The sequence below is a fragment of the Sciurus vulgaris genome, assembly GCF_902686455.1.
Source record: "Sciurus vulgaris genome assembly, chromosome: 3".
NCBI lineage: Eukaryota > Metazoa > Chordata > Mammalia > Rodentia > Sciuridae > Sciurus > Sciurus vulgaris.
Genome location: NC_136463.1, coordinates 103,354,216 through 103,373,310, shown reverse-complemented (window position 1 = coordinate 103,373,310; position 19,095 = coordinate 103,354,216). Strand labels below are relative to the sequence as shown.

At 32.5% G+C, this 19,095-nt stretch overlaps 1 protein-coding gene across 5 annotated transcripts in view; it reads right to left on the bottom strand.

The window, feature by feature from the left end:
• Window positions 1–19,095, bottom strand: part of MBD5 (methyl-CpG binding domain protein 5) — a 463,202-nt gene that overhangs the window by 304,227 nt on the left and 139,880 nt on the right. For all 5 annotated transcript variants that reach the window (XM_079132466.1, XM_079132465.1, XM_079132468.1 and 2 more), the window contains exon 2: window positions 6,570–6,663. The gene's annotated coding sequence lies outside the window, so the exon portion shown is untranslated. The remainder of the gene's footprint in view (window positions 1–6,569; window positions 6,664–19,095) is intronic.

Here is a 19,095-nt window from a genome sequence, read left to right as displayed (position 1 = left end):
ACAGACCAGAATCATCTGAAAACTTGCTCAGTCACCTACCTGATGTCACTGTGGCCTCTCATGTGGCTTGGATTCCCTCACTAGACTAGATACTGGACATGACAAATGTCTGATTTAGTTGCATCCTCACCTGGCTTTCTGTGTATGTTCTCAGTTTGGTAAAAAATTCTAAAGAAAAAAAAATGGCAACTGACTTTCCCCAAACCACAATAATATTCTGCTATTTAATAATCATAATTCTTTATTTTGAGTACCCCTTCCTCATAGCTCTTTTGAGGCCAATTTGATTTTAATGTTCAGAGTCCTATAAAACTTTTCCTCCATGTTAGGGCATCTATCCATCTTGTTGACAAATTCTACGAAAGGATTGTGACTCATTTTCTTTCTTTTCACTCATTCTTCATCCTCTCTTTCACTATAGTATTTTACTAAAAGTAAACTGTTCTAACAGTTAACTGTTCTAACTGCCAGTTCTAATCATATTTTACTGGTCCTAATATTCTGTGTGTTACAAAAAGGAGGATACATGATCAAGTAAACATATATCTCAGTTCATTTTCTTGATATAACATAATACCTGAGGTAAATAATACAGAAGAGGTTTTCTTAGCTTATGATTCTGGAGGCTGAAAAGTTCAGCAGCATGGTGCTGGGACCCCTAGCTGCACCACAACACTCCAGAGAAATAGAAAGGGATGGTGGCATGTGAAGAGACTGAGGGGCCTAACAACACTGCCACATTGGGGACCAAGCCTTAAGATGATAGTATAAATTAAAACCACAACAGCATACATAATACTTTCTTTATAAGGATGTTATAATTGGACACAAGGAGGTAAAGAACTAATTATAGTTTGAAAAGTACGTTACTAGATATATGCAAATATGAAATACCCATATAAAGATTACCTTATAAACCACACCTAGTCCATAATATTTGTTATTGTAAACAAATGGGATACATGTTGTTTCTCTGTTTGTACAAGGAGTGAAGGCATACCATTTGTGTAATAATAAATTTACATAGGGTAATGTTGTTTGATTCCTTGTGTTATTTTTCCCTTCCCCCCACCCCTCCAACCCCTCTTTTCCCTCTATACAGTCCTTCCTTCCTCCACTCTTCCACCCTCCCTAACCCTAACCCTAAACCTAACCCTAACCCTAACATTAACCCCTCCCACCCCCCATTATGTGTCATCATCCGCTTATCAGCGAAGTATTTGTCCTTTGGTTTTTTGAGATTGGCTTATCTCACTTAGCATGATATCCTCCAATTTCATCCATTTGACTGCAAATGCCATAATTTTATCATTCTTTATGGCAGAGTAACATTCCATTGAATATATATGCCACAGTTTCTTTATCCATTCATCAACTGAAGGGCATCTAGGTTGGTTCCACAATCTGGCTATAGTGAATTGAGCAGCTATGAACATTGATGTGGCTGTATCTCTGTAGTATGCTGATTTTAAGTCCTTTGGGTATAGGCCAAGGAGTGGGATAGCTGGGTCAAATGGTGGTTCCATTCCAAGCTTTCTGAGGAATCTCCATACTGCTTTCCAGAGTGGCTGCACTAATTTGCAACCCCACCAGCAATGTATGAGTGTACCTTTCTCCCCATATCCTTGCCAACACCTATTGTTGCTTGTGTTCTTGATAATCACCATTCTAATTGGGGTGAGATGGAATCTTAGTGTAGTTTTGATTTGCATTTATTTCTCTTATTACTAGAGATGTTAAACATTTTTTCATATATCTGTTGATTGCTTGTAGATCTTCTTCTGTGAAGTATCTATTCATTTCCTTAGCCCATTTGTTGATTGGATTATTTGTATTCTTGGTGTAGAGTTTTTTGAGTTCTTTATATATTCTGGAAATTAGTGCTCTATCTGAAGTATGAGTGGCCTCGAAAAAAATAAAATACTTGGGAATCAATCTCACAAAAGAGGTGAAAGACCTCTACAATGAGAACTACAGAACTCTAAAGAAAGAAATTAAAGGAAACCTTAGAAGATGGAAAGATCTCCCATGTTCTTGGATAGGAAGAATTAATATTGTCAAAATGGCCATACTACCAAAAGTGCTATACGGATTCAATGCAATTCCAATTAAAATCCCAATGACATACCTTACAGAATAGAGCAAGCAATTATGAAATTCATCTGGAAGAATAAGAAACCCAGAATAGCTAATGCAATCCTCAGCAGAAAGAGCGAAGCAGGGGGTATCGCAATACCAGATCTTCAACTCTACTACAAAGCAATAGTAACAAAAATGGCATGGTATTGGTACCAAAATAGACAGGTAGATCAATGGTACAGAATAGAGGACATGGACACAAACCCAAATAAATACAATTTTCTCATACTAGACAAAGGTGCCAGAAATATGCAATGGAGAAAAGATAGCCTCTTCAACAAATGGTGCTGGGAAAACTGGAAATTCATATGCAACAGAATGAAACTAAACCCTTATCTCTCACCCTGCACAAAACTCAACTCAAAATGGATCAAGGGCCTCAGAATCAGACCAGAGACCCTGCATCTTATAGAAGAAGAAGTAGGTCCAAATCTTCAACTTGTTGGCTTAGGATCAGACTTCCTTAACAGGACTCCCATAGCATAAGAAATAAAAGCAGGAATCAACAACTGGGATAGATTCAAACTAAAAAGCTTTCTGTCAGCAAAGGAAACTATCAGTAATGTGAAGAGAGAGCCTATAGAGTGGGAGAAAATCTTTGCCACTCATAGTCCATAATTTTAAGACCTGTGAAAAAGTAGCAAAGTGTAACCCTCAAACCAATAGAAAAGATAGTCAACAGCAACAAACCATGAAATGACAGCAATAATTTATTTAGGAAAGAGTATGAAATAGCTAATACATATTACATATACTCACATATTTAAAGAAAAATTTTAAAATGTAAAAATAATGAAAAAATATATATTTTTTTCATTTATAAGAGGTCAGGAAAGGAAAATAATGGCATGGTTTACAGTGATATCCATTATATCTTACATATCTAAGGAAAAAAATAACCAGTTGGACTAGTTTCTTTACTTTCCCAAGGCAATGAAAATTATATAAACCAATAATTTTTATTTTTTTCCTTGATTTTTGATTTCAGCAAAAATCTATTGAACAAACAGAGAAGAAAAATGTACAATAAATGCTTAGAATATCTGTATCACCACATTCCAATTGCTTCTACTTTCTTAAGTATATACCTATTTGCCCACTAATTTGGGGTACAAAGAAATACTTATTTACTGCAGAAATTAAGTAAAGTGCAAATAAGGATAGCAAAAATATATTCAGCCATCATTTCATCCTACAAGATAAATTGTGTTATACTTTGGTGATTGTGTGTACAGGAATACATTTTTATAAAAAATAAAATATTACTCAGAATAGTTTTTTATATTAATATAATTTATTAAATTGACTAATGTTGGGCATTTAAGTTGTTTTCCAACATCATGATAAGATAATTTTTGATAATATATTTAGGAGAAATTTCCAGAAATGTGATCACTAAGTCAAAGGGTACATACATATTTACAACTTTTGTTAGGGTTTCCTCCAGAAAGATTATACTAGTTGGACTAGTAGAACTCTTGAGTCACTTTCTAAATACCAACTCTAGTAGGAACTATAAAAAGAAAGGGCAACTAATAAGAAAATGGAAGTGCTTGGGAGGCTGAAGCAGGAGGATCACAGACTCAAAGCTACCCTCAGCAATTTAGTAAGGTCCTGGGCAACTTAGTGAGACTCAGTTTCAAAATAAAAAATAAAAAGGGCTGGGGATGTGGCTCAGTGATTAAGCACCCCTGGGTTCAATCCTGGGTAGTACTACTACTACTACTACTACTACTACTACTACTACTACCACTACTAGGGTTCGGCAATGTTGTTGGACTGAAGGTCAACTTCAAAAAACTCAGTAGCATTTCTGTGACAACCGTAGATATAAAAAAAAATTTAATTAAATATATATAATCTAGGTGGCTATTTAAAGAGCATGATGCATAAAATTTAAAAGTTTGAGAATGGAAAAACATTTTCCCATATCTAAACTAATAGGAAGTTAATATTTAGCTTATAAAGCAAATTCCTAGTACATATTAATCAAGATATAGGAACACAAATAAAAAAAAATGAATAAAGAACATAAATAAGCAATTTCAGAAGAGAGAAGCCTTAAAAGGGAGATAAATGAATAAAGAGAGATTCAAACTCATTATTTAATGATAGAAGAATTCAAATTAAAATAATAAGCTATAAAGTTACACACATTAGACTGAGAACACAAGAGAGCTAGATAATGTTAATAGCTGGCAGGCATGAAGGGGCTTCTGGGAACATGGACCGAAGAATTTACTGGGGGTACATCTGATAGTACTTTCTTAATTTAAACATAAACATATATCTGTTTCACCCAGCAATTCTGTTTCTGGATATATAGTACAAAAAAATTCTTGCCAAGTCCCATGACAGGATAAGTAAGTGTGAGCATGTTCATCATAGTATTGTTTGCGATGACAGGGAATTGGAAACAACTTGGGTGGTATTCATTGGGGAAAATGGACAATTAAAACATGACAGCTATCAACCATGAAATACTATGTAGCCATTACAACCAATGTAAACACAGCGACGTAAATACATGTTTAAACATAAGATTAAATAAAATAGAAAACAGACTGAGATAGTCTTATTAATTAAATATATAAAATCTGGGTGTCTATTTAAAAAAATTAAACTTAAAAAGTTGAAGCCTGGAGACATTTTTTTCATATCTACAACTATCAGGAAATTAATATATAGCTTATATAACAAATTCATACAACATATTAATTAAGAACAGGAATCCAAATGAAGAAATGAATAAAGAATATAAATATGCAATTTCAGAGGAGGAACAATACCACTTATGCATATTTACATTTTAGGTATACAAATGGGGGAAATAAAAGGGTACAGATGGTTAGACAAACTCAACTGGTAAGAAGATAACTGTTGAAGCCTAGAGATAGGCACATGACATTTTATAATATTATTCTATTTTTATTATTAATTTGACATTTTCCATATAAAGATATTGTAAAATACACAATAATACTTACATGAAAATACAAACAAAAAAGAATGCTGAAATAGATATTATTTTAGAATATCATATGAAATTCTCACTGGAGAATGGGATTTAGGAGATTTGAGAATGGGAGTAGAAAAGACATTAAATAAAATAAGATGTAATTTTCATGACCAATAGTGACAGTGTGCCATGAACTGAGAAGTGTGATTAACTCTATTTTCTCTCCATGGAAAGGTCCATTACATTTTTTCCTTAATCAAAAGGATCTGATTTAGACTGTAAAGGGAAGGAACTATAAAAATTATTATCTAAACCTTATAATTCAAAAGACAATTAAATAGCTATTCTAAGCAACCAATTTACAATACATAGCTATGGAAAGAAATTAGGAATAAGTAATATCACTTATTTTTTTAAGGAAAATCATTTCTGACAATAATATTCATCACAGAAAACTAGCAAAATCACTAAGCTGCTAACCATAAATTAAAGAGGGAAAAAATAGACTTGAAGTACTTGTACTCAAAAAGAAAAAAGAAAAATAGAATAAAGGAAAAAGAAAACTGCACCAGAGGCCATAAACTATTTTACTGGGTTCATACAGTGGCAAAACAGGATTTTTTTCTACGGCAAAATCTTATGGTGTTATTGAAATATGAAGGTTGTTAAATCTGAACTTTTGTTTTCTTTGGGGAAAAAAAACTACATTTGATTTTGCACCCTCTCATTCCCACTCAGCAAGAACCTAGAGCTCAATAGGAGTGCCTCACTTATAGACCACACACTCTCTGGGCTTGCATTATCCCCATCTGGCAAACAATTGTTTAAAGTACCTTTTATGAGGTTTGTACCCCTTCCACCACACTTGAAATGTTATCAAAATGTAGTCGGAGATGTATATTCAGGTAAGTCTATAAGCAGTCACAGAAGGCATGAACAGAACACATGAAGTGAAAGGATTTGCCAGGTCAGGAAAGATCTTTGAGGAGTCATGAAATAATGAAAAGGGGTCTGGTATTCAGAGGAACCATGACTATGTGAAAACCCACAACAGGGTTTTCTGGAGCAGGTAAAGAACAAACTCAATGTGTTAAAAGGAACTGATTAATTACATTAAAAAGAAAACAAAATAGTGGATGATAGTAGATTTTATTTTTTCAAGTTACATTCTGTAAATTGTGTTCATGGGTTTGATGGAAGCTACTTCACTTATTCTTCATTTTTCTTAGTTGGTTTTCTCCCTTCATAACAATGTCATTTTTAATCAGTTGGTTATTATAAATGAAATATGATACTTCCTGTCAAGATGGTATTAAGGCATAAAGCTTGTCTCTGATATGAACGGATGTGGACGGGAGTCAGTTGAACTGGGTTAGTGATAGAAAATAAGCAAATTTACCAGGTCAAATTACAATCAGACAACCCTAACAATTTAAATAAAGTTATTTATGAGGCTACAGTTATTACTTACCTTGAGTGTCTAACTTCTAACGATTTTGTCTGTAAACCATAAACCCTTCAAGATCTACTTCATACATGCAGAAAATGACATCTCCAAGGTTCATCTAGAAGAGATGCATAAGAAAATGTGAATTATAAGTAGTTTCATTTATTTTAAATACAAGAGAAAATCTTGAAATTTTGACTTCCTTATTAAAGACAAATTAATGGGTTTCAGTGGAGGGAAGTATGCAGTATAGAATATATTTTATGTAAATAAACAGCAACAACATTGAGATTTCTCCTTTAGAAGAAACCAAAACTACTGTCAAACATAAATTTTGATTCACGTCAAAAAACTGAGTACTTTCTATAGTACTATTTTTATCTATGAAAAAATTTAAATAAATATAATTGTAAATACATAGATTCCGATATTCTACATAAACACTGCCCCATCATAGAAAACACTTAATTTGTTCAAAATTATTACAGATAAACATTCTTGATTACATTTGAACCAAAATCATAGAAATCAACAAGTTCAATATTCTGTTCTCATGAATATCCTTATCACTTAAACTTCTTAATCAGAACAATACACCAACTTAGTTGTTTAGCAGAAAAGGTCTTTTTTAAAAAAAAATTCCCTCCAATAGACAAATGGGAATATTCAGAGAAAAAGTTATTTGCCCTAAAAACTTGATTTTGATTTCCTGACAATGCAGTTAAGAAAAAAGGATTGGGACCCTACTGAGCTATACTTTTAGTATATGGTTTTGAGTACTACAGATTCTCAAGCCAAACATAAATGACTTTTGAATTAGTACTGAAATTGGTTTTTTTTTTTTTTTTTTTGTCATTAGTATAGATTCCTATTTCTTGGTTGTAGCTGTACACTGAAAGCACTTGAGGCACTTAAAAAATAAATTGATTTATTTATCTTAAATTGATTCTTAAGATAGTCTGATTTAATTATTACAAAGTGGGGGCCAGGTCTTACGTTTATGTTTATTTTATTGTGTTTTGTGGTACCAGGGATAGAACCCAGAGGTACTTAACCACTGACCCACATCTCTAGCCCTTATTTTTTATTTTGAGACATGGTCTCACCAAGTTGCTGAGGCTGGTCTCCAACTTAGATGCTCCTTCCTCAGTCTCCAGAGTTGCTGGGATTATAGGCATGTGCTACCATGTCCAGCCTAGGTTTTTCTTTTCTTTCTTTCTTTTTTTAAAGTGGATTAAGGAAGGTTCTCTTTTCTTCTGATTGAGAAACAATCTCACAAGAACTACTGGCTTAGTTTCTACATACTAATAGGACATTAACTTCCATAAAATGTCTATAGAAGTTTATGAGATATTTATACTTGTTAACCTATGAAATATACAAAATGACTTCCCAAAATTTCATGACACACACAAACATATACATATACTTCAACAACCATGTAATACGTGAAAATACATGGATCCAAGCACGGTCTAATTGGTAGTTGCAAGAAATCTCACTATAATTCATTTAAGGACTACATGTAGTACTTTAAAATATAGACCCTCAGGTGACATGCTCAGTGATTCTGATTTGTGAGAACTAGGTTGAGGTCACAGATTCTCTTTTTTTATAGGTATCCTTGGTGATTATAAAACAGGTCTACTCTCCTTGTAAAACAGTGCTCTAAGCATTTATGAATGCTATTACTAGACTCATTGTTTGCATTTATAAAAATAGTTTTTTAGTTTTAGTCTAAGTCTACATTTCTTCTTCTAGTTTTCTTTCTTTCATTCATGCATGGAATTTAATTTACTCCACTTCAGTCCCTAGTACTCCTCCTTTTTTTCTCCCCCTCTCCTTCCTCTACTCTATTGGTCTTCTTTTCACTTATTTGTTTATTTATTTTTAATTGGTGCTTTATAGATATAAAGGTGGAACTCACTGTGTTACATTTATATAAGCACATAGCATGATTTTGTCAAATCCATTCCACTTTTCCTCCTCTTTCCTGTTCCTCTTCCCTCTTTCTTGATCTCCTCCTTCTACTCCACTGGTCTCTGTATGTTTATGATATCTGATTCCTGCTCCTTTTCCACTTATTTGGCCATAGCTTCTGCATATTAGAGGAAACATTCAACCCTTGATTTTCTTAGTTTGGCTTATTTCACTTAGCAAGATGTTCTCTATTTCCATTCATTTATTGGCAAAAACCATAATTTCCTTCTTCATGGCTGAGTAAAACTCCATTGTATATACATATCACATTTTCTTAACCTATCCATCATACTGACAGGGATCTGGTCTGGTATAATTTGGCCATTGTGAATTACTCTGCTTTAAACATTAAGATGGCTTATCACTATTGTTTGCCAATTTTAGTTCTTTTGGATAAAGAAAGAATGGTCATATGGTGGTGTCATTCCCAGTTCTTTTTTTTTTATTCGATTTCTGGTCTTATTACTTCCATTTTACAAAGCCCCCTCCCCTTTTTATAAGTCACAGAAGCTCAATGAAAAAAAAAAGTTAAAGATCTATAGTTAAGACTACATAAACATTGATTTAATTTAAAACTTTAATTTAAAACTAGCAAAAGGGAAAAAACCCAGAAAAAATATTTTTAGAAAATGCTACTCTATAGGAGAAAATTAATAAAAGTTGTCTTTAACAAAGTGATACCAAAATCAGAAATGTCCATACTGCTTTCCAGCGTGGTTGTAATAATTTGCAGTCCTATCAACAATATATGAGTGTACCTTCTCCCCATATCCTTGCCAACATTTATTATTATTTGTATTCTTAATAATTGCCATTCTGACTGGAGTAAGATGACATCTTATGCAGTTTTGATTTGCATTTCCCTGATTGCTAGAGTGTTGAGCATTTTTTCACAAATTTGTTGGATATCTGTGCTTCTTCTTTTGAAAAATGTTTGTTTAGTTCTTTTGTTTATTTGTTGATTTTGTGTATGTGTGTGTGTGTGTGTGTGTGTGTGTGTGTGTGTTAAGCTTTTTGAGTTCTTTCTGGATATTAATCCCCCATCAGAAAAGTAGCTGGGAAAGATTTTCTCCTTTTCTGTAGGCTCTTTTCATGCTCTTAATCATTTCCTTTGCCATGCAGAAACTGTTTAATTTGAAGCCATCCTACTTACTGATTCTTGGTTTTACTTCTAGAGCTATAGACTTTGTTAAGAAAGTTGATGCTGGCACCAACGTGTTGGCACTGTTATGTTTTCTTCTAGAGGGAGCAAAGTTCCTGGTTTAATTCCTAAGTCTTTGATTAATTCTATTTGACTTTTGTGCAGGGTGAGAGACAAGGATCTAGTTTCACTCTTCTACATATAGATATCTAGTTTTGCTAGCACCATTTGCTAAATTGGCTCTTTTCTCCACATTTATTAAGAATCAGATTACTAAGTACGTGGGTTTGTCTCTGTGCCTTCCATTCCGTTCATATTCATGTCTATGATGATGTCAATACCATGTTGTTTTTGTTACTACAGGTCTGTAATATAATATGAGATCAGGTATTGTGATGCCTCTAGCATCACTCTTCTTGCTCAATATTGCTTTGGCTATTCTGGGCTTTTATTCTTCAAAATGAATTTACGGACTTTTTTTTTTTCTAGTTCTTTGAAAAATGTCATAGATATTTTGTTTTTCTTGTTTTTGTTTTTTTAACTTTTTTTTAGTTGTAGATGAACACAATACCTCCATTTTATACATTAATTCTTTTAAGGTGCTGAGGATGGAACCCAGTTTATCACACGTGGTAGCCAAGCGCTCTATTACTGAGCCACAATCCCAGGTGCCATAGATATTTTGATTGGGTTTGCACTGATTAATTTTGATTGGGATAGCACTTTTGATAATATGGTCATTTTGATAATATTAATTCTGCCTATCCAAGAACATGGAAAACCTTTCCATCTTCTAAGGTTTTCTTCAATTTCTTACTTCAGTGTTCTATAATTTTCATTGTAAAGACCTCTTACTTCCTTGGTTAGATTAAGTCCTAAGGTTTTTTTTGTTGTTGTTGTTTAGGTTATTATGAATGGGATTGTTTTCCTGATTTCTTTCTCAGCACAATTGCTGTTGGAGTATAGGAAAGCTATTGATTTATGCTGTTGATCTTGTATTCTGCTATTTTCCTGAAATATTTAACTTCAGGTAGTTTTTTTTTTTTTTTGACTTTTCTAGATATATAGGTCGTGTCATCAGCAGTCACAGATAATTTGACCTCTTTTCATATTTGCCTTTTAATTTCTTGTCTGATTTCTATGGCTTGAGATTGAGAAAGAATATAGAAAAGGAGTGGTGAGAGTGGACATCCTTGTCTTGTTCCTCATTTTAGAGGAAATGGTTTCAATTTTTCTCCATTCAGTTTGATGTTGGCTTTGGGTTTGTTATATACAGCCTGTATGATGTTGAGGTGAGTTCCTTCTATCCTTAGTTTTTCCAGGATTTTTAACATGAATGGGTGCTGGCTTTTTATCAGAGGTCTTTTCTCCATCTATTGAGATGATGGTGTCATTATTGTCCTTAGTTATATGTATGAGGTGAATTACATTAATTGATTTGCATATCTTGAAGCAACCATGCATCTCTGGGATAAAACCTACTTGCGCATGGTATATTATTATTATTATTATTGTTATTTTATTTATTATTATTATTATTATTATTATTATTATTATTTTTTGGTGGTACTAGGGATTGAACCCAGGGCCTTGTGCATGCTAGGCAAGCACTCTACCAACTGAGCTATATCCCTTGCCTGTATTATCTTTTTAATATGTTTTTGAATGTGATTTGCTAATATTTTATTAAGGATTGTTGCATCTGTGTTCATCAGGGATATTGGTTTACTTTTTTTTTTCCTTGATGACTGAGGGTTACATTTCTAATCTTAAAAGATAATCACCAAACCTACTGGTTTAGCATTGAATTTTGAACATAGAGTAAATAGAACTTTGGCAATAAATTGATGTATAAAAACTAAAATAATGTTTATGAATTATGGACTTTGTAAACTCTGCTATCCTCATAAGTAAACTGTATAGTAGATAATCAGTAAAACAATTTATGGGGGGAAAATGAGGCTATATTCCATCATGAAATACTTAAACCCTCATAACTCATTTTAAACCTCATTTATAACTAGAAATATGATCTCAATGCTTCATAATTTAAATTTTAAAATTAATGGTGGCATGGAGAATTGGAATGCACTTCAATAACATCATTTTTTTTTCTGTTGAAATACAAAGGCAAAATTTTTTATAAAGAAAAAGTCTTGAAGCATTTCCCCCTAGAACACACGTACACTAACATAACTACTAAAAGAAAACTCTATATCTGAGGCTTTGCTATACATAACAATTATGGTGACCTCCATAACTACTAAAACTGGAAAGACTACTAAACTTTACCACTCATCTTCCTTACCTAGTTTGGAAGTGGTACTACTAATAATTTTCATTAATTTTTTTGTATGAATGCACTCCTAATGCTCTCTGGTTTTACAGCAATATAAAATCAATCTACTGTTTATGACTAATGTTTTTCCCTACATATTTTAATAGGAACCAATGACTTTGTAAATTACACATAATATTCTACATTAGAAAAAAAATAAATCAATCAAATTACTCTAATGATTAAAAAAATACAAGTTTCTGTATATTATGATTAATTATCACCAAGGTTTGTCAAATAAATTGTTAAAATTTCTTCCCTGCTTTTCAATTCATTACTAGTTAACATTTATTGAGTTCTAAATTCTAAGTAGTATTATTAATTTAATTCTAACAATCCTAATTAGTTTTATCACCTATATTTTACAGTTAAAGAAACTAAGGAACAGAGAGATAAGTTACTTGCCCAAGGTTCCATAGTAAAATTAACAGAGGTATTCCTTGAAGGACCCATTGAGTAAATTAAATCTCCCACAGCTTAGAAGCCTCATTAACATGGCTTTGTATCAATTACTGTTTTACACCCTCTACTGTTTTGCAGGGGTTTTCAGGTTTCCCATCTGCAAAGGGAATGCCATGGTGATTCACTTCTAACTTTCCTTCCTCACAAAAAAATGTCCTCAAAGTATTCATTTAGCTCTACATATCTATTTTTTCTGAGCAATGTAAACAATAAAGCCTCTGTGATACTAAAAGTATATCTTAAAAACTTCAGTACTGCTTGTGACTGTAATGTTCTATATGCCTAATCACACTAAGAATGGTTCAACTCGGAGTTGTAAATTTGTGGTTTTAGCAAATTATCAATTCTCTCATAAAAAAATGCCTTCTTAAAATATTACAACAATCCCAATTTTAAAATATGGCTATTTGAGTAAGAAAAAAATAATACTTTCTAACCTCTCTTAGGTACTGGACTATAACTAAACAAATTTTATAGATTTTTTTTTTCATGGACAAAATACCTTTATTTATTTATTTTTATGTGGTACTGAGGAACCCAAAGCCTCCCTCACACCTGTAGGTAAGTGCTCTACCACCGAGCCACAACCTAGACCAGTGATTTGTTTTCACAGCATTAGTAAGTATTCAACTTTCACAGCTCTCAGGATTCTATTAATTTTGATCCAATGAGAAACTTCAAAAAAATGCTAATTCACAGATTTCAGACACGGTTGAATGAAAACAGATCATAGCAAGAAATTATAAAATAAAATAAAATTTCAGGTCCTTTATTTCAACAGAAATCAAACATTCAAATAATTAAAAATATTTTAGCCTATGTTTGCTTTTTTAAAGATTTCAAATTTCTTCAGCATAACAAGAGTTCTAATCATGCTATCCATAGAAGATTTATTTTCTCAACTGTTTTTATAACAGATAAATTTTAGTTTGTGCAGATTCAATTCATTGCTCAGTACCAGTTAAGAGCATTAGTATGTATACTCCAGATTACTCTTCTAATAAACCTTGAATTACTTCTTTAATGGTATTAATGCAATTTTTATATTTTTCTGGTAAAGAGCAGAAGAGTCCCTTATTAGGTATCCGTAAATCACTTTCAAAAACAAAGCCTCAAATGTAATTTTTAAACCTGTCTACCATAATGTGTCTTTAGCTTTCTTTCAAAGTGTCCAGATAGCTTTACTAAGAAGTTTTATTTAAAGTACAGAGAAACTGAAATTCTATTTATGAAAGTGATACCACCCAGGTTAATCAAAGTAGTAATAGGAAATCAAATATTTTCATTAGAGAATGTAAAGTAAGCATGCTTTTTTCTCCTTTTTTTCTATTAGCATTTCCTAAAAGTGTTCATTGAATATGTACAGGGTATCTCTTCAGTTGGAATAAACAATCAATTTGGTTCTGATAGTCCACCTTAATGTTATCCATTGCTAAGGGAATACCAGTGATTTTTGTATATAATTATATTCAAATACCTTCAGAGTTTTTTCAGAGAGAAAGAAGTATAATGCTTTGCCAAATATACTTGCAAGATAGTACATTCTAACACTATGACATGAGAGACAATGAGTTAATAAGGTTGGGACCCAGTGAATGTACTATTTGCTCATTCTTTAATTTTATATAGTCTCTTCCTGACTTCTAAAATATTATTCTTGAAAACCCCTATGAATTGAGAACTTAAGGTTGAAAACTGAATATATTACAAAGAAAAAAAGGATTGGAAGATGGAGATCATATGCACATAAAAGTCCATGTTAATAGGCTTAGATTCACTAAACAAAAATTTCAGAAAGGATAGCAAACAAGACAAGATCAATAACAATTCATCATCTTAACTTTAGTAATCATTTCCATTTATTCTTTCCTGTTCACTAGAACTTTTCAGAAATTCTTCTAGGGCAGTGTCACAGAAATACTTATAAAAAACTGTATTACTCTGGGAAATAATATACTACATATATATTAGTGACCTTGCTGTCTGCCTCCATCCAAATGTTTGCACCCTTAGAAATTTATAACTAGGATTATGCTTATGCTTTTTCATATATTCTCAAGTTCTTTTCTTACCACTCTTAGAGTCCTGCCTCAGTGGTTTCTCTTATACATTTCTAACAACAAATCTCTTTTCAGTGGAGTACAGTTTAAAATTCCAGGTTCCCTTTTCCTATAGTAGCAGCCTCTTTTTATGGCTTCCTTAAAAAATTACTATCACTGACATCATCTTCCTTTTTTAATCAAACATCACATTTTTTCTCATTATGATCACCAATGGTAACTGTCTACATTTCCAGAATGCTAGAAATTAAATATTTTTCATGCTGGAAAGTACTATGGAAGAGGAAAATGAAGGGAAGGGAAGAAAATCAACAGTGACAACTACTGCTGATTTTACTATTCAGGATTTTGCTAAAAATATAAATACAATTACTGGGAAGGAGAGAAGGATAGCAAAGAGGAATTTAAGCATCAGAGGGTATACTTAAATTCCCTGAATCATGATAACCTTAAAGGTCCCTGCCATGATTTCAGTCACTAGAAACTGTTAGGAGCAAGCAAGAAAGCAAAAGCACTCACAAATTAAACACCAAAGCTATACTGCCCCCTTTTGGAGGCACACAACTGAAAATTTAAGTATTTAATAGGTATCATGAATTTTTTAAAATTCTAAGGCAACATGGCAAAATATAGGCATCAGTCATACCAGTAAGCAATCTATTAACTAACATGTTTAGCTAAATGCAAGTTAAAAATGAATGTTACAAATCATTGGTAGGTAGGCTAACATGACAAACAAAACAAACAAAAAATTACCAAATAAACACTGCAAAAGAATTCTTTAGCTCAGCAGAAGATATTCTTGTTGATGATGAAAGAGAAAGTGGGCCTATGATGCTGAGTAAGAAAGCAAGATAAAGAAATGAAGACGAGATGAGAGAGAGAAGCAGAGAAAGTGAGAGATATTTTTGTTTTGACTGACAAAAGTTAGGCGATCCTAAGGCCACATATTGTCAAATATTTTAATGGTAATACTATTTTAGACACATAAAACACTAGTATCCTAAAGCAAAACACTATTATAATGACAAATTTCATCAAGCTACCCTAACTATATTTCAAATCCTAAAAAAAAATTCAGATTTCAACTTTTTCTTTGAAATGAAGTTATTATAGCTACCCACTAGGAATGTTTGTGGATTACACAAAATGATGTAAAGTTCTTATTAGCACATAGTAGCATAACATTTACTTTTGTTTCCTTACTAGAAACATAGCAATCACTACATGAAAAAAGATAATTGTGTTGTTTCATCAAAACCAAAATGCAATTCAAATAATGGGCAAATAAACTACTAAACAGATACTTCTCAAAAGAAGAAATACAAATGATCAACAAATAAATGAAAAATGTTCAACACTGTTAGCAATTAGAAAAAGCAGATCAATACCACACTGAGATTTCATTTCAAATCAAGAATACAAACAATAGGGGCTGGGGTTGTGGCTCAGTGTTAGAGCATTTGCCTAGCATAGGTGAGGCCCTGGGTTTGATCCTCAGCACCACATAAAAATAAAATATAGGTACTGAATCCACCTACAACTAAAAAACAAAAAAAAAATATAAAAAAGAATACAAATGATAGTAAATGCTGGAAAGGATGTGGAGAAAATGGGATACTTTTACATTGTTGGTGGGGTTGTGAATTAGTACAACCCACTATGGAAATCAGTATGGAGGCTCCTCCAAAGGCTAGGAATGGAAATATCACATGACAGTTATACCACATTTCAGTATTTATCCTAAAGAATTAAAGTCATTATACTATATTGATACATGCATACCCAGGATAAAAACAGCACAATTCTTAATAGCCAAACTATGGAACAAGACTAGATGTTCATCAATGGATGAATGAATAAATAAAATGTGGTATATATATATATATAATGGAGTTTTAATCACCATGAAGAAGAATGAAATTATGCCACTTGAAGGAAAATGAATGGAACTTAACAATATCATTTTAAGAAAAATAAACCAAATTCAGAAAGTCAAGTTTGTGTATTTTCTCTCCTATGTGGAAGTTAGAGAGCAGAAAGGAAAACAAAGATGGACTGGATATCATCAAAATCAAAGGGAGATAACTGGGTGCCAGTGGGAGGGAGGAGAGAAGGGAAAGGAGAAATACTGAGGAATTACATTGGCCAAATTGTATTGTTATATCATGTGCATGTGTGAATACATAAAAACAAATCTGGCTGTTCTGTACAAGTAGAATGTGCCACTAAAAAATATGGAAAAAAATCATGGTGTTTCAAATATTGATTTCTGAAGACATAGGTCTCTTAACTAGAATGCATTTCCCCCATGATAATCACTACATAAGAATGATTATTCTATCACAAGAATTTTACAAATTCTAATATTACCCAGAATGTACTATTCTTGTACGTGAAAAAAATTAACACACGTTAAGCTGGGGATGGTTGAGGCCATGGTTTCAATACCCATTACCACATTAAAAAAAAAATTATATATATATATATATATATATATATATATATATATATAGAGAGAGAGAGAGAGAGAGAGAGAGAGAGAGAACACTTCTATTCACCAGGCACTATTTTAAACACTGAATGTTTAAGTTTTTTAATCCTCAAATGATGTTTGAGTTAGTATGCTCTTACCATCCTCACTTAACAGATGAGGAAATTAAGGGAAAGAGATCAGCTAAATTGCTCTAGGTCACACCACTATTAAGTGGTAGAACCAGGTAATTATGCTCTAAATCCCTAATCCTGATACTGTACTGGCTTTGGAGTTACATGAATCATAAAATGCTAAGATTTTTAAATAATAAAAACTTTCAGAAAAAATACATGATAGTTTCTCAATTTGTGATAAAGACAAAACTGGTCAAGCTGAGCAAAGAACAAAAAATGTATACTGAATTTATCTTACACACAGGTGGATTGAGAAAAAGCAAGCTGAGACAGATAAGCCTTGTGAAGATATAAAAAAAATGAACTGCCTACTGTCAAAGGTTTTAAATGTTATCAAAGTTTCATCGCAGCTAATGTTCCTGAGAGGTTATCTTTTTTTTTTCTTTTTACATTTTTATTTATTTTATTATTTTTTATTTAGCTTTTAATTTTTAACAGACTGCATTTTGATTCATTGTCTGAGAGGTTACCTTTTGTTTTCTAACTTACATATGTATCATCAGCTTTTATGGAATGTTATGTAAAGAATGAAAAATGTAGCAGGAGCCTGGGGTCCCTGACATGAGCTTGATCCTCCCAATTTTTTTCAGAGGAAGCACTTTTTTTATTTTTAAACATAGTTTCAAATTGGTTTTGGCTTATCAGGTTTTAGTCTGGTTTCAGCTTGGGCTTCTAAAACTGAACTACCACCAGTGACTAGGCTGTTGCCTGGCACCTTCCCCAAAGATGAAGAGAGTAGGCTTATTTGCTTCAAAGGGGTTAAGCTCTCAGCCCTTTCCAGACTCACTGTTCTTCTGATTACATCTGAGTTTTCTTTTACATTATGATTTTGAGTGCTCTGTGACCATTTCTGGCTTTGAAGGACTGATTTTTAAAATTTATTTTTTGGTATGCTACAATGATTTTCATTCTAATGCTCTTAGTATATTTAGACTGTTCTTAATACTTTCATTTGGTCATTTTATTACATCTTTTAGTATCAAGGTAGCTGTTAAGTATTTTATTAGTTTATTTGGTACATTATGTCTCTGATTATTAGTTTTTAAGTCATAGGATTTTATTTCTTTACCATTTTTATTGTTTTCAATTAGCATTTTTAACTGCTCCTGAACATTTATATTTGAGCATTTCAAGGATATTAAGGTTTCAGTTTAGACCACAGATCTCAGTAAACTTTTTGTTAGAAACACATGCTTTTTTTGAACTGGAACACGGCAGGGATGCCCTCTTTCACCACTTCTATTCAATATCGTTCTTCAGACTCTAGCCAGAGCAATTAGACAAACCAAAGAAATTAAAGGGATACGAACTGGAAAAGAGGAACTCAAACTATCCCTGTTCGCTGATGACATGATTATATATTTAGAGGAACCTGGAAATTCCACCAGAAAACTCTTAGAACTCATAAGTGAATTCAGTAAAGTAGCAGGTTACAAGATCAATGCTCATAAATCTAATGCATTTTTATCCATAAGTGATGAATCTTCAGAAAGAGAAATTAGGAAAACTACCCCATTCACAATAGCCTCGAAAAAAATAAAATACTTGGGAATCAATCTCACAAAAGAGGTGAAAGACCTCCACAATGAGAACTACAGAACACTAAAGAAAGAAATTAAAGAAAACCTTAGAAGATGGAAAGATCTCCCATGTTCTTGGATAGGCAGAACGAATACTGTCAAAATGTCCATACTACCAAAAGTGCTATACAGATTCAATGCAATTCCAATTAAAATCCCAATGATGTACCTTACAGAAATAGAGCAAGCAATTATGAAATTCATCTGGAAGAATAAGAAACCCAGAATAGCTAAAGCAATCCTTAGCAGGAAGAATAAAACAGGGGGTATTGCAATACCAGATCTTCAACTCTACTACAAAGCAATAGTAACAAAAATG